Source organism: Mercurialis annua, linkage group LG4, assembly GCF_937616625.2.
Source record: "Mercurialis annua linkage group LG4, ddMerAnnu1.2, whole genome shotgun sequence".
In the NCBI taxonomy this organism is placed as follows: Eukaryota; Viridiplantae; Streptophyta; class Magnoliopsida; order Malpighiales; family Euphorbiaceae; genus Mercurialis; species Mercurialis annua.
In genome coordinates, this window is record NC_065573.1 from 4,601,826 (window position 1) to 4,619,808 (window position 17,983).

The 17,983-nt window shown below is 28.9% G+C and overlaps 2 long non-coding RNA genes across 2 annotated transcripts; one reads left to right on the forward strand and one right to left on the reverse strand.

Annotated features, from left to right (window-relative positions):
- Positions 1 to 3,101: 3,101 nt before the first annotated feature.
- LOC126679360 (uncharacterized) lies at positions 3,102 to 4,721 on the reverse strand. Its single transcript, XR_008790638.1, has 2 exons — positions 3,753 to 4,721; positions 3,102 to 3,434 (listed from the first exon to the last, which is right to left on the reverse strand). It is a non-coding gene; the product is annotated as an uncharacterized LOC126679360 (long non-coding RNA).
- Positions 4,722 to 10,456: 5,735 nt separating this feature from the next.
- LOC126679520 (uncharacterized) lies at positions 10,457 to 13,290 on the forward strand. Its single transcript, XR_007640873.2, has 2 exons — positions 10,457 to 11,079; positions 13,091 to 13,290. It is a non-coding gene; the product is annotated as an uncharacterized LOC126679520 (long non-coding RNA).
- Positions 13,291 to 17,983: the final 4,693 nt, after the last annotated feature.

Genomic DNA, 17,983 nt, shown 5'->3' on the forward strand with positions numbered 1-17,983 from the left:
TCGCCTTAAAAGCACGAACAGTCAACCAGTCTAAACAAATGTAAAATTATTATTAAAACGGACCCTAACTCTAGAGAGTACTAGACACCACATAGGACTAGCACAAATAACACGTCGGAATAAAACAATCCAGAATAACACAAAAATACCCAATAGGTACAAACGCCCAATTAATACAAGTCTATTGAGTTCTCGCTTTAAACTCCAATTTACAAATATTATTTAAAAATCTTTAAATAATAATTAATTTCCAAATAGTGGGTTAGCCGAGTTACCAATAACTACCAAGCTAACCTCACTTGTCGGGTGACCCAAGTCTAACCCGACTCAACGCGTTTATCAAATATAAACCCGAGTTTATATTTATAAAATAATTTGATAAAATAATAATCCATTTTAAAAGCAGAACTCAATAACTTCCATTTCAAGTAACCCAAGTTACAACCAAAACTTAACCATTTTAAGTTTATGAAAGATTAGGGACTAAACTGTACTTTAGCCAATTAGGGACTAAACTGTACATTAGCCAATTTGATATTCGAAATCAAATTAAATACTTTTGTTTATAATTAAAACAAAGTATAAAGTTACTAACCAAAAACTTAATTAAATAAGTTTTAAAAACGTTCAAGGGCTAAATTGTAATTTAGCCAAATTACAAGTCAAAATGATATTCGAAAATCAAATATAATTGCCCGAGTAATTATATCAACTTAATTTCTAAATTGCTAACGTTTACAAAATATCAATTATAATTTATAACGAAATCCAAGTTATTATTAAAATAGAAGCAACTTAAGGGACTATTAAGTTTCAATCAAATAAAATGGTGATCATAATGGCCATTAAGCCATCACTTTCAATTTTAAACAAGACAATTCCCTCCCACTGTAATTGCAGCAACACTATCAACCTATTATCATGAACCAAGAACAAAGCATAGAAGCATAACCATGGCAGCCAAGATTATCGATTTTAACAACGAATCCATGTCGCATCCGCAAAGCAAAACAACAAGGAAACAGAAACGGCGGCCAACATCAAAGATACAAGTCAGTGTAAAAGTGATGGAATAGACGTACCGTTCGAAGGAGTAATACAAGATGATTCCAGAGATAAAGCGATTCAGATATGGCGTGATAGACAAACCTAAACACATCAGGGACCAAGTTCAAAGGCAATCAGAAATCGGCAGAGAAGAACATACAACATCGGTAGACCGAAACGGCGATTAAACTTAAGATTCTTACGTACCAAAACGAGATGTAGTACGTCCAGCGATTTGGGAATGATGATTATAGATATGGCGAAGAAGAAGGCCTCAAAACGATGCTAGAATGACGAACATAATGAATCATAAACTAGCGTAACGATAAGGAATAAATAAGCGAATGAAACGAGAAGCGATTTACTTACCGTATACAAGAGCGATGGAAAGGAATGGAAAATTTTGATCTCAGTGTGTTAGAATGAGTGAGAGTCGGCTAGGGTTTATAAAATGAAGTGGGAAAAGTTTTAGATCAGATAAAGGGTCTATTTATAGGCCAAACAATAAATCTGACAGAGGGGCGCGATGGGAGGCGCGTTGCGAGGCGCGTTCGTCCCATCGCGCCTTCACTTAACGCTGAAATCGTATGGGGCGCGTTGCGAGGCGCGATGTCCCATCGCGCCCTCCAACGCGCCTTAATATTTGATCCAACAGTCAACTTTGTCTTGGGCAAAACATATCCAAAAACGAGCCCGATCCAATGGTTAAATTGGGAGATATGAATGTTTTCTCAAAACATGTCAGATTCAGAAGGTACAAGAATAACTCATCGATTATAAACCGAATACAAATCAAATCGCCATCGAAAACTCACACGACACATGCGACATATACAAGATACAACTCAAACCGCAAACAAAGTGTTACACTTGCTAAGTCCACCATTAATAATCCGAAACTAAGTCGGAAACACATCAAAACCATGACGGAAAAACACGGGATATTACATCAAGCTCTTTTTGCATTGCTTCTTGCCAAACACAATGCTTAACAACTTCCTTATATGTTTTTGGTTCACAGGTTTCTAAAACATTAACAACAAACACTTTATGGGATTTTCCTAAATTATCATAAGTCATGACTTTGTCTATACTATGTGGAGTTGTCCTATTTGTAACAGTATTGCAGACGTAATCTCTTAGGTGTATAGGCTTAGTGATTCTCCTAGATGATCTCCTAAGCTGATTTTGAGAAACTGGCACAACATTCTCAGTAACATTTTCATGAACCACATTTTCATGAAAAATATTATCAATGGTTGGATTTACAGGATAATCAAAACTAGGAATAGCTATTTCATTTGGTAAAACTAGAGATGAAGCAGATTGTGTCAATATTGAAATATTTTGATAAGGAAATAGATTCTCATAAAACCTTACATTCCTAGATATAAAAATTTGTTTAGACTGTAAATTATATAACCTGAACCCTTTAGTATTTGCTGGATATCCCAGAAAAATACATTCAACTGCTCTAGGTGAAAACTTATACCTAGTATGAACCGAAGTAGAAGCATAAGCCAAACAACCAAAGACTTCTAAATTATTAAACTCTGGAAAAACATTAAACATGATTTCATATGGAATTTTTTTCTCTATAACAGGAGATGGAACTCTATTTATAAGAAAAACTGCATGAGATACAAAGTCGAACCAAAAAGACAAACGTACAGAAGATTGATATTTTAAAGCCCTTGCAACATTCAATATGTGTTGATGCTTTCTCTCTACAACTGAATTTTGCTCAGGTTTATAAACACATGTAGTCTGATGTTTAACACCTTTAGAATCATAAAAACTAGGCATGTTAAACTCTTTACCATTATCTGATCTTATACACTTAATTTTAACAGAAAACTGAGTTTCTATGTAAGTATAAAAATTTTGAACAATATTTCTTGCTTCTGACTTAGCTTTTAGTAAATATAACCAAGTATATCTACTTTTGTCATCCACAATAGTAAGAAAATACTTATGTTCATAGATAGAAACAACTCTAACAGGATCCCAAATATCAATATGCACAAGATCAAAACTATTCTTAACAACATAACTACTTATTGGAAAAGGAATCTTCTTTTGCTTAGCTAAATGGCAAATTTTACAATATTTATTGACATGTAACTTTATTGAAGAACAATTAGTCTGTAAACATTTCAATCTAGAATCTGCTAAATGTCCTAACCTGTTATGCCAAAGAAAACTACTATTATCTACAAAAACTTTATCAGAAGTAATAACAGGAACATCAGTCACATCATCTCAGAATCAATCATGGGATTAATCACAGCATTCACAGAAATATCAGTCTTAAAAAGTGCTTTATCAATTTGATAAAGTCCTTGAGTCTTTCTAGCTAATCCAATCATCTTCCAACTGAAAGGATCCTGTATTATACAAAAAATTTATAAAGAATCAAATAATAATTATAAAATTCATTCAATTTACTAGTTGAAATCAAGTCAAAATAGAAATTAGGCACTGATAAGACATTATGCAATACAAACTGCTTAGTGAATTGAATTGTTCGTATATGAGTAACAACAATTTTCTGTGAATTTGGTAGAGTGATATGCACATCTAGAACCTTTTTATATGAACTAAAAGACTCTAGTGAACAAGTGATATGGTCAGTTTCCCTGAATCTATAATGCAAGACTCAAATTTAGTTTTACTAGTTTAAGCACAAGCTAAAAAATGCATACCAGAATCTGTATCAACATATTTGAAGTTTGAAGCAACCGTGTTAATCTTTGGTGAGCCTGATACTACATTATGCTGCAACATACTCATAATTTGCTTATATTGATCCTTGGTAAACACTGGAACAGATTCTTTAAAAAACGTATTATGTAGTCTCCATCATGTTGATCTTTAACAAGCTTTAAAGCATCACAACTCATTGAGGATTGCAACTACAAATTGGAACTACCCTTAGATTTGAATATTCATCCCACAAAATCTTTAAGTGTGTAAAGTAATCAGTAACAGATAAAGCATTCAGTTTAAAAGCATACATTTCCTCTTGTAAATCTGACATTCTAACAACATTTCCTTGTGAAAATCTATCATGTAAGTCTTTCCATATATCTAAAGCAGAATCAATCCAAAGAATACTCTGTGCAATAGAAGGAGAAACAGACATGAGTATCCAAGAAGGGACCATCGTATTACACCTTTTCCAAACAGGATGAATTAGATCAATCTTTGATGGAACAGGAATACTGCCATCAACAAACTTCTATTTATTCTTAGAGAGTAGACACATCGTCATAGATCTTGCCCAAGAGTGATAATTTTTATCATTCAAAACTGGAGATACTAAAACCAAAGAGGGATTTTCACTGGGATGTAAATAAAAATGACTAAAAGGATTATCAAACTATGAATGAGTATAAGCCATTGTGACTTAGAAATTTTTAGGGTTTTAATGAAAAAGAAATAGAAGATATAAAGAAGAAAGAATATCAAATAAATCAATACGAATTAATATGAATATCAAGAAATGTACTTGGAGAAATTAACAGCGGATTTGTTTGTAGAATCAATGTATATTTGTTTAAAGAATCAATGTGTGTTCTTGAATAATTGTTGCTCTGATACCATATAAGATTTTGTTTAAAGATTGAAGAAGAAGAAGAAGAAGAAGAGGATTGAAGAAGAAGAGAAAGAGTAAAAAGGAATAATAAATATTTTCATTAATTGTAAAATGAATTTTACAGAGTAATGTTTACAAGTAATTGACACGTATATTTTATGTCTGTTCTTAATCTAACGGTAATTTAGCGCAGCTCATCAACTAACAGCTAACTTAAGCCTATAACTAACTCTTATAACTAACTAACTAACTGATATCTAACAAACTCTAACTAGTTCAGGAAATAAACAGATTACATTTAATCAGATTAGTAACTTAAGAAGCTGATTTTGATCCTCTATTAAGTTGCATGAAAGGTAGAGTTGAATTTATTTTTAAAATATCATCCCTCATTCTATAAACATTACTAAAAACGTTTCATATGTTTTACTTTATGCTATTTAATTTGTAGACAACCAACGTTTCATTTGGCTTGTTGTGACAAAAAAGTATGTGACAAACTATATTTTGTCATAATAAATAGGTTAATTGTGACAAAAAAAAATATTTTGTCACAATGAGAGTTCAATGAAATGATATTGTGACAAATACATATTGTGTCAACCATTTTTGTCACTATAACAATTAATTATGTTTGTTGTGACTAACTATTTTGACAAAAAAATGTTTTTTCGCCGTAATTTAAAATATTTTTATTATGACAAAATAAATTTTATCATAATATTTGAAAAAGTGGTGACAAATTTTATTTTAAAGCAATTAGATATATTTTGTCACAATAAAAATTAATTATGTTTATTGTGACAAAGTATTTTGTCAAAAAAAACACTTTTTGTTATTATATATTAGAAATAAAGTTATGATGATAAAATGGATTTTATCATAATTTGTAAAAATATTTTGACAAATTTATTTTTGCAGCAATTAAATGAAATTAAATGATATTGTAATAAATTAATATTGTGTCAAATTTATTTGCCACTGCAAAAAAAAAGTAAATATATTTTTGTGACAAAGTATTTTGTCAAAACAAATGTTTTGTTCCCATATTTTAAAAATACAGTTTTAATGACAGAATATGAACCTTATGTCAACCTTACGAAACACAAAATTAACACAAAATAGAGAATGAAAAAGGAATTGCAGAAAATATATGTTAAAGAATAACTCGAAAACACTCTTTCCACTACTGTTTATTGTGTGAAATTTATTTGTCACTAAAAAAAAGTAAATATGTTTTTGTGACAAAGTATTTTGCCAAAACAAATGTTTTGTGCCCGTATTTTAAAAATACAGTTATAATGACAGAAAATGAACCTTATGTAAACCTTATGTTAACCTTATGAAACACAAAATAAACACAAAATAGAAAAAGAAAAAGAAATTGCAGAAAATATATGATAATGAACAACTCGAAAAATAATCTTTCCACTATAGTTTATTGTGTCAAATTTATTTGTCACTATAAAAAAGTAAATATGTTTTTTTGACAAAGTATTTTGCCAAAATAAATCTTTTGTGCCTTTATTTTAAAAATAAAGTTATAATGACTGTAAATTAACCTTATGTCGACCATATGTCAACCTTATGAAACACAAAATAGAGAAAGAAAAACGAATTGCAGAAAATAAATGATAAAAAAGAAAATATATACAGTTATAATGATAAAATAAATTTTGGCATAATGTTTAAATACAGTCCTGTCAAATTTTATTTTGCAGCAATTAATTAAAATTAAATAATGTTGTGATAATTATAGATTGTGTCAAATGTTTTTGTCACTATAAAAATTAATTATGTTTGTTGTGACAAAGAGTTTTGACAACAAAATGTTTTGTCACTATATATTAAAATTACAGTTGTTATGATAAAATAAATTTTATCATAATATATAAAAATATTGTGAGTAATTTATTTTTCCAGCAATTAAGTGAAATTAAATGATATTGTGATTAATAAATGTTATGTCACAATGCAATTGAAAAAAAAAAATTAATGATAACAAGATAAAATGGGTCATGAAATTATATTTTATTTTGATAAAAAAATTATGTGACAATTGATATTCAAATATCTAAATTAGGTTAACTTCTTATTTTATCAAAGCACTTCTTCATTAGGGAAAAACTTTTTTTGTTGATTCTGTGTTTGTTGTTGTTTATTTGTTTAGGTATTTTTTTAACTTAAGAAAAAAGACTAATTTGTTTACGAAGTCCTTTTCTAACGGAAACATGATAGACACATGCTTCATTAGGGAAAAACTTTTTCATATGGTCCCTGTACTAATTTTTCACTCGTCTCAATCCCTCTACATTCCATATTTTGTTTAAGAAGTCCTTTTCTAACAAAAACATGATCGCGTGTTCTCAAATTTTATTTGAGCAAGTTTACTACTATTTTAGGTCCACATCACCCAAAAACATGATAGACATATATTTTTCAAAACACTAAACGACGTAGTTTTCATTCCAAACCACCTTAAATGAAAATGATTGTTTAATGTTTATATCTAAATAAAAAGGAGAGCTGATTAAGAATGAAAGCCATATGAACTAAGCAATTTAATCAATTTTCAAGAATTAAATGATTATTCAAGAAACTAATTGTTAGTGTAACCATCTTTAACATGAATAACCGCAAACCCATTGAGTTTCAGTACCCATATGATCTCTGATGCCATATTTAACGGCGGTAGCAATTTACCAAAACAACCATGGCCGGAGAAAATAACACTTAATCAAAACAATCTTGGCCAGAGAAAATAAAGTAAAAGCTATTATCATCGAACGATATTAATACTTCATATGATCAGATCTTGAAACACTTATGAATATATATTAACGGCGTTGATCCAATCTTTGCTCGTGTAGAGATCTCCGGCAGCGGGATCCGCTAGTTTAATACCACTATTTGCGGTAGAGGCGGCACCAATGATTCTGGCAGTTGCATCCGGTGATAAAGTAACTAAAATTACATGCAATGAGACAAGGTAAAAGTCACAGTTTTTACCCATATTGTTTGATGATCACCGTTTTTCAAATTGCATTTTGATAAAAAAAATCAATTATTATTAGAAGAAACATTTTAAAAAATTAAGAATTTGGTAGTGTGATTCTGACATAGACAAAGGATTGAAAAGTTAGAAATGATAAAAGAAAAAGGAAAGGTCATGAGAAAGACAAGGATTTGAGATTTGGAAAAAAAAATTGAAATCGAAAGCATGTTTTGTGAAAATAAAATTAGGGATTTATTTTGAGTATAAGAGTTAAAGATAGATTAGGAAACTTCCAAAATATATGGTGGGAAACACCAAAAAATATGGTGGAAAACGTTTTTGGCCAAAATTTTACTTTAAGAGTTAAAAATAGATTAGGAAACTTCCAAAATATATGGTGGGAAACACTAAAACAATATGGTGGGAAACGTTTTTGGAATTTTTTTTTCTTATACCCACAAAAATATTATCAATAGCAAGGATTCAAAAATTTCCTAACTAATAGCTATGTTTTTAACCATGGAAATTGTATACTCTCAGATAGTTATAAAAATTTGCTTTGAATTAGGAAATTAATCTATCCTCGTTAAAATTTGGTCACTAAAAGATAATTTTTTATAGTGTACATGAGGATGTCTTTTCTTGATACTAACAAGTTCACTTCGAATTTTGCTATTGTGTTTTCTTATTCTACACCGTGGATTTGTTGTCTGTAAAAAAAATAAAAATCAATCACTAATTAAAAATCAATATTTTCTATTTCAAAAAATAATAATTCAAAAATTTCATATTTTAAAAAGGTTTTAGAAATACAATGAAGAAGATTGAGAATTATATAGATATAATGATAAAATTGAATTGGTTTTTTGATGGAAAAGAAATTGTTATCTAATTTTGATTATCAATAAAAGAAATTATTAAATTTAGTGTGATTTGGGAAATTCAAAGATTTAAGGGATATTTGATAAATTGATTCTGACTATTGTGTTTAATTTTCAAGTTTCATTTTAGTCTTGGGGCAAATTAGTAAAAATTATGAGTTTAGGGACCGAATTGCTTTTTTGGCAATTTAAGGAGTTAAACTGTATTTCTGCCATATGTTTTAACGGGTCATGTACGACCTACGTACAAACAATGTATTAACGGTTTTTTAAATTAGAATGGACTTTGCGATTTTTTACTCATAACTTAACTTCGTTGACATTTGGACACATTTCACGTAAGTTGAGGCACGTCATGCAACGTAATTTGAGGCACATGTAACGTATATTTTAAGTTCTCCTAATTTTTATCGAAAGTTATAAAAATAAACTTATCGATGATCAAACCCTACAAAAACCGTTACAATAAGCTAGCTTTGTAATTTTTCCGTAATTTTTAACGGGCCGTGTACGACCTACGTACAAACAATGTATTAACGGTCTTTTACACACATTAGAATAGACTTTGCAATTATTTTCTCATAACTTAACTCCGTTGACATTTGGACACATCTCACGTAAGTTGAGGTACGTTATGCAACGTAATTTGAGGCACATGTAACGTATATTTTAAGTTCTCCTAATTTTTATCGAAAGTTATAAAAATAAACTTATCGATGATCAAACCCTACAAAAACCGTTACAATAAGCTAGCTTTGTAATTTTTCCGTAATATTTAGCGGGCCGTGTACGACCTACGTACAAACAATGTATTAACGGTCTTTTATACACATTAGTATAGACTTCGCAATTATTTTCTCATAACTTAACTCCGTTGACATTTGTACACATCTCACGTAAGTTAAGGCATGTTATGCAACGTAATTTGAGGCACATGTAACATATATTTTAAGTTTTCCTGATTTTTATCGAAAGTTATAAAAATAAACTTATCGATGATCAAACTCTACAAAAACCGTTACAATAAGCTAGATTTGTAATTTTTTCGTAATTTTTAACGGGCCGTGTACGACCTACGTACAAACAATGTATTAACGGTCTTTTACACACATGAGTATAGACTTTACAATTATTTTCTTATAACTTAACTCCGTTGATATTTGGACACATCTAACGTAAGTTGAGGCACATGCAAAGTAAATTGAGGAACATGTAACATATATTTTAAGTTCTCTTAATTTTTATCGAAAGTTATAAAATTATTTTATACTTAAATAAATAATAGCAAATTACATAATAAAAAATATTTAATCATTTTTACCTATTGTAATCAAATTTATTTTTCTATCAATATAGTGTTAATTTAAGGATTTTTTGACTTTTTCTAAATTTAAAATAAATAAATTAAATGTTGTTTTATTTTTTAGCGGTCATTAAAAAAAATTAAATGTCGCTAAATGTTGTTTTTGGTAACTCTAACACTAATCCTAACCCAAAACCCTAAACCCTAACCCTAAACCCTAAGCCCTAAACCCTAAACCCCAAATCCAAAACTCTAAACCATAAATCCTAAAATACAATTTCAATAATGGTTATGCGAGTAAAATCATATTCAACCGAATAAATTTAGCTATTATAAAAATTCAAATTATACTAATTAAAAATATTAAAATAAATTATAAAAATAGGCAAAAGTGGAAAAATTTCTTATTTGTTCCGATTTATTTTACAAAAGGTATATATTACCTCAACAAGATTAAGACAAAATATTGTTTTGAAATATTTATGAGAGAGCGATAGAAATGACGCGGTCAACTATTACTTTGAATAACACAAAAATTATTTATAGTAACCATAAATAACCTTTAAATCAACCATTTGTCAACTTTAGACTTTTTGTTTTGCTTTTAATATGTGATACAAAGACTTTTTCATTTTGCATTTTGCTTCTACATATCTAAAGAAAAGTGGTGATATTTGGATTAAGTTGAAGAAAAACATATTATAACTCGAGGCTATTGTCTAAACTCGTCGAGTTTCTGGACTACCTCGAGTAACAAACAAATTTTCTGCAACAAGATTTTCAGAATATATCTCAAACTGATTTGATTTGTCAAGATTTTGACAAATCAAATAAGGAAAAGTGAAAAACAAATTTAGTAGGAGGGAAACAATATTATAATAGGAGGGAAACAAAAAAAGAGAGGGAAACGAAAATAATTATGTCCTTATTTAATTTTTTAATTAATGAAAGTTTTCTCTAAAAGGAAAACTCTTTAGCATTAACCATAATTGCCAGAATCACGTTGTTGAATGAAAAAATAAAGTTGTTTCTTCTTTCTTATCAAAATATCATAGAAAGAATTACAAACAATTCTCACCATATTTGTTATTCAATTCAATTCTTTTCAACGATCTTCTCAACAATGTTACCTAGTACTAGAAAAAGAGTTATATCGATGAAAAAGATAGCACAACTCAAGGACTAGTGGCTGCTGAAGTTAATATGGTTGCTGAAACTAAAAGCATGTCCTTTGAACCAACAAATGTTGATGAAGGTTAGGTTGAATTGATTCTTTATTTTGTGTTTCATTTATTTTGTTTATAGAATTTATATAATTAGCAAATGGAATTATGTTTCAATGCTTTTTCTGGAATGGAAATATTGTTTTCAAGTTATTCTTTACTCATATATTTTCTGCAATTCGTTTTTGTTTCTCTATTTTGTGTTTATTTTGTGTTTCATAAGGTTGACATACGGTTGACATAAGGTTCATATTCGTTCACAAAAACTTTTAAAAAACTGCATCTAAATAAAATTAAAAATAGTATAAGACATACATATCAATTTGAATAGTGAAGCAAACTAACATGAGATAAATTGTAGTATTTCTTAGGTCTTCTTCCCAAAAAGAAATGTGTTTTAATGCTTTTGCAGGAATGGAAAAATTGTTTTTCGTGTTTTCTTTACCATATATTTTTCTACAATTCGTGTTTGTTTCTCTATTTTGTGTTTATTTTGTGTTTCATAAGGTTGACATAAGGTAAGCATACGGCTCACATTATGTCACCATAATTTTTTAAACAGATTATAATTTGAGGCTATAGTTTAAACTCGTCGAGTTTCTGGACTACCTCGAGTAATAAACAAATTTTCTGCAACAAGATTTTCAGAATATATCTCAAACTGATTTGATTTGCCAAGATTTTGGCAAATCGAATAAGGAAAAGTGAAAAACGAATTTAGTAGGAGGGAAATAATATTAAAATAGGAGGGAAACAAAAAAAGAGAGGGAAACGAAAATAATTATGTCCTTATTTAATTTTTTAATTAATGAAAGTTTTCTCTAAAAGGAAAACTCTTTGGCATTAACCATAATTGCAAGAATCACGTTGTTGAATGAAAAAATAAAGTTGTTTCTTCTTTCTTATCAAAATATTATAGAAAGAATTACAAACAATTCTTACCATACTTGCTATTCAATTCAATTATTTTTAAGGATCTTCTAAACAATGTCACTTAGTACTAAAAAAAGAGTTATATCGATGAAAAAGATAGCACAACTCAAGGACTAGTGGCTGCTGAAGTTAATATGGTTGGTGAAACTAAAACCATGTCCTCTAAAAAAACAAATGTTATTGAAGGTTCAGTTGAATTGATTCTTTATTTTGTGTTTCATTTATTTTGTTTAGAGAATTGATATAATTAGCAAATGGAATTGTGTTTCAATGCTTTTTCAGGAATGAAAATATGTTTTCAAGTTATTCTTTACTCATATATTTTCTGCAATTCGTTTTTGTTTCTCTATTTTATGCTTATTTTGTGTTTCATAAGGTTAACATACGGTTGACATAAGGTTCATATTCGGTCACAAAAACTTTTAAAAAACTGCATCTAAATAAAATTTAAAAATAGTATAAGACATAAATATCAATTTGAATAGAGAAGCAAACTATCATGAGATAAACTGTAGTATTTCTTAGGTATTCTTTCCAAAAAGAAATGTGTTTTAATGCTTTTGCCGGAATGGAAAGATTGTCTTTCGTGTTTTTTTTTACCATATTTTTTTTTTGCAATTCGTGTTTGTTTCTCTATTTTGTGTTTATGTTGTGTTTCATAAGGTTGACATAAGATAAACATAAGGTTCACATTATGTCACCATAAATTCGAGGTTAAGCTTGAAACACTTCGAGTTTAAAGCCTTCCTCGAAAATGAGCTTCTCCAGAAATGAAAAACTCGAGGAATGCATGAAACTCGAAGAGTATTTTTCCTTCCTCGAGTTAGTTCATATCTGGAGAAGTCCAAACTCGAGGTTAGGCTTGAAACTCTTCGAGTTTTATGTCTTACCTCGAGTTCAAATGTCTTCAAAATTAATGTAACTCGAGAAAATGCTTGAACTTCGCCGAGTATCTGGCATTTTATCGAGTTTATGCTTCTGAGATACGAATAAACTCTACTAGTTTGGTTAAAAATAGTATATTTCTTTATATAATTTCTAAATTATTCACTTAATTTTGTCAGTTTGAAAATAAAATTGTATATAATAAATGTATTTTTTTTCTTGCAGATGGGAATTGTTGGAATGAAAGAAGATGAACGTCTCCTATATCAAAAGTTAGGCTTAATTTAGTTTCTTTTCTTTATAGCAAATAGTTTATATGTTTGCATACAATCGGTTATTTTAGTATTATTAAAGACTTATTCATTGATAATTTTATGTAATATTTGAATTGATTTTGTTTTTTATTCATTGATTTTAGCAACAAATTACCGTATTCAATTATTTTAGTATCGATAAAAATGGAAATAATATAATAAAACAACGGTTATAATGACAAATAATTTTTTCACTACTAACTAATTATAATGACAATTAATTTCGTCACGTTTACTTGGTGTGATAAATTATTTTTGTCACAGCTAACTAATTATGATGACAATTAATTTCGTTATGCTATGATAAATTACTTGTTGTGATAAAGTAAATTTGTCACCGTTGACAAATGTAAAATGACAATTAATTTCGTCACGTTATGATAAATTACTTATTGTGATAAATTAAATTTGTCACTGTTGATAAATTATAATGACAATAGATTTCGTCCATAAATTACGTGTTGTGATAAATTAAATTTATCACAACTAACTAATTATAATGACAATTAATTTCGTCACGTTATGTTAAATTACTTATTGTGATAAATTAAATTTATCACAACTAACTAATTATAATGACAATTAATCTCGTCACATTATGTTAAGTTACTTGTTGTGATAAATTAAATTTATCACAATTAGTTAATTATTATGACAATTAATTTCGTCACTTTATGATAGATTACTCGTCGTATGTAGTGACAAATGTATATTAATTGTGATAAATATGGTTTTGTCACTGCATAATCTTTTTGTCACTAATAACTCGGTGTATGTAGTGACAAATTTATATGAATTGTGATAAATATTTTGTTGTCATGTTATTAGCGTTTTGTCACTAGAAGTCGATGTATATTACGACAAATTTTGACAAGATTTGATTACTTGTGATATACATTTTCGTCACAATAAATATGAATGTGACAAAACAATTTTATCACAATAGAAAATTTATGGTGACAAACTATAAAATTGACTTATTGTGACTTGTTTGTTCTGACCAACAAAATTTGTCACAAAGTAGTCACAATAATGTTGTTGTGACAAATTTTGGGCTTAACGTGATAAATTTCGTTCGTCCCAACAAGTCAAATTTTTTGTAGTGAGAAAAACGAATTGATGGAAAAAAGATGTGTATTATCGGCAAATATTATGTGTACGATATTCAATGATATTATTTATTTTTATAAATATACATTATTGATTTAAATTGAATGCACTAATATTTATAAGCATTTTTTTTAATGCTTACAATAAAATTTCACATTGTAATTTCAAATTTTGTAAGCATTTTTATTGATTGGTTTAATTTGTAATCAGGTCAAATTTCACATCCCAATATCAAAAACATTAATTTGATTTAGATTTTTAATCATATTTAGGATTTTAAAATATACATTAATAAAATCAATTTCTGTTAAATTAATTTCAAAATAATTCAATTAAATTAATGAACTATTTAATTAAAAAAACAATTAATTTTTAATCTTAAAAAAAATTATATATCCATTTAATTTTTAAAATATGCAAACTATACATTTAATTTTTTTCTATTATACAAACTCTATACATCTAATACTTATATTATACAATCTTTACATCTAATTCTTCTATAATGCAAACTCTCAACATCCTATACTAATATTATACAAACTCTACATCTAATTATTTTATTATGTAAACTAATTACATTAATAAAATCAACTTCTGTTAAATTAATTTAAAATAATTCAACCAATTTATGAATTATTTAATTTAAAAAATAATAATTTTGAATCTTAAAAAATTCTATATATCCATTTAATTTTTAAAATGTGAGAAATGTACATCTAATTTTTCTATTATACAAACTCTATACATCTAATATTTATATTATACAATCTCTATATCTAATTCTTCTATTATGCAAACCCTCAACATCTTATACTAATATTATACAAACTCTACATCTAATTATTTTATTATGTAAACTAATTCTTTTATTATACAGTTTCTACTTTTATAAAAGTTCAAATATTTCATTAAGCTGTGTTATTCAATTTATTTAGTACACCAAGGCCAAAAAGAAGACGTTTAGCCACATTACACATGCAATAGCCACTCATGCTGAAAAACACCCATGCATCTTTTGGTTATGCGGTAATCAAACATGCATTTTATAATTAAAAAGGAACATCAATCTTATTATCTATTGCAAAAAAATCAGATCACAGAATTTTTTTTAATAAATATCTTAAAGTATTAAGAAGCATGGTATCTAATCCACATTTCATTAAAAGAAATAGCCGCTGACAAATTTGCAAAGAAACAGATGAAACTCATTGGAGAGAGCAAAATAAATTCCGGTACAAGAAATAATTAAGAAAATAATAAAATGCAAAAAACATATAGCAGATATTTATTATTTTAAAACAATTCATTGCTATACGATGTATTGATAATAATATGTATACGATGTATTGATAATAATACTCATAATGTATGAAAATAACTTTTATAATAATAATACGCGAAAGTAAATTTGCCACTCATAGTGACCGCTTTCCGAATAATAATAATATTAAGATCCCATGAATTTCCATATGTCGTTTGATCCATTAGCTATTCCAGCTCGTCGGCGTGATGGCTTATCGATTCGTAAGTTACTTATCCGAATCACCTGTACGTTTAATTCATAAACGTAAACTTAATATCAAAACCCTAAATTATAAACTTAAGTTCCTTATATCTCGAAACCTTAATCGAACACGTTATGTTCGATATCAAAATTTCTTGTTTTCGGGGTCCGTAATTCACTTTTAATGTCCGACGTACTTGAAGTCGGAAATCTAGGTCGAAATGGAACAAACTGTCGAAACAGGTACGATTGCTGGCTGTGCGAGCGCCCGAAGGGTCCCGTGCATGCGCACGGCCCAGTGTGCGTTCGCACACCCTGTGTGCGTCCGCACACTACGGTGTACGTTCGCACACCAATTCAGCCCCCGGAAAAGTCATTTTCCGGGCGCTTCGCCACTTGCCGACACTCCCGACATGCTTCCACTTCATTTTAACATATAATCCAATTCAATCCTCACCAAAAACGAATATAGAAACGCGATTACGATTGGTTTAATTCGTTAAAACGAAATAACCCTTATTTACTAATTTTTGCAACAAAAACGTCAAGCTTACCTCTATTTGAAGCTTAAAAATGATAGAGAATCGAATTCTGAACAAATCGATATAAAAAACGCTCGATTTGGACGAGAAACGGCGAAACGGCGGCGGATCGACGATGATCGTCATTTTCATTCATCTGTTTCATTTCCTTCCTCTCGATTCTTCTTTTCACTTCCTAATTCTTATATATATTTTGGCCAAAAGGTCACTTTGATCCCTCACTTCTTTAACTTAAACCATTTCTCTTTTAAACTTTCTAATTTAACTAAACGGTTAAATTATCCTTTTAACTCGATTACTTACGTATAACTTATATCCATATAAATAATATTAACTCGAAATCATTATTTTCCATCTATAATCTTTTAATTATTATAGTCAAGATTTAATTGGCTAATTTACACTTTGGTCCTTGAACTTTTCAAAAGTTGCAATTTAGCCCAAAAACGCATCCGCGTCCAAATTTTATAAGATCTCTGATTGACCCGAAACTTTTACCACATATACTATAAAACATTTTGCGGACCTTGGCGAAATAATTTATCTTTTCGGGACTTAACTGGTTAAATAACCACTTTTGTCCCTGAACTCTAGTTTGGGACTTTTCTTGACATTTTTCCTTTTAATTTAAATTTCAACTTTAGAATTGGAATATGATATTAGATTCCGCATAATTACTTTCCCAAGACCGACTTATTAAAGACTTATTTACTTTAATTTCTTGGAAATTATTTCCGATATCGCCACCCTGGCGAATTAGAACTGGACACTTGGTCCAATTAAATACTTAAATATTTTGGAATATTACATTCTTCCCCCTTATAAAAATTTGTCCTCGAATTTTCATATTATTTTTCTTACTTTAACCCCCTTTACATCTAGAATTTTTTTATTTATAGTAGGGATACCGTGTTCATCTTACAACACTGGTTAGCACATGGAATCGTCATTCAAATTTCTGTACTTCTTGCACTTTGATGTCAGTTACCACTGACAACCTTACTTTTGATTTCTTCTCTTTGAACTTTCAGTTCCTTACTTATATCCAATGGTAGTTCGTCTTAATGACATTTTTTCATCAAATATGACGAAACTATTAGTATTCATATGTACTTACCATTCTCTGTCCTTGATTCTTTACTTTTTGTTCAATACGTCTAATCCCATTATCATTCCTTGTTGAGTAATGTGAATACTCAATTAGCTCATGCTTCTTTTTTTTGTGTAGTCTCTTTCATATGGCCGTCATCACGGTCTGATCTTTATTTATCATCGTACGGAGATCTTCATCCCATTATCTGTTATCCTTTTTGGTCTCGTTACTTCACTTTTCGTACGAAATTTCCTTTATTATCGCCGCTTATCATGATTATACATGAGGTGAATCCTCATGACGTATCCTTATAAGGTCTTTGTTTACTTTCCTTGTAGGGCTTACTTGCCTTACTTCTTGTGTCAACATATATCTCTTATGTTTATTAACCTACTTCCTTTTCTTTAGCGTAACACGCTATTTTTGAAACTCCTTGTCCCTTCTTACTTCATGTCGATCTGTCTCATCAATCTGGTTTTCAACCAGATAGGATTTTCATATTGGTCGCTGACTTCTTATTTTAATAAGACAGCGTGTGACCTATGCCTAAGT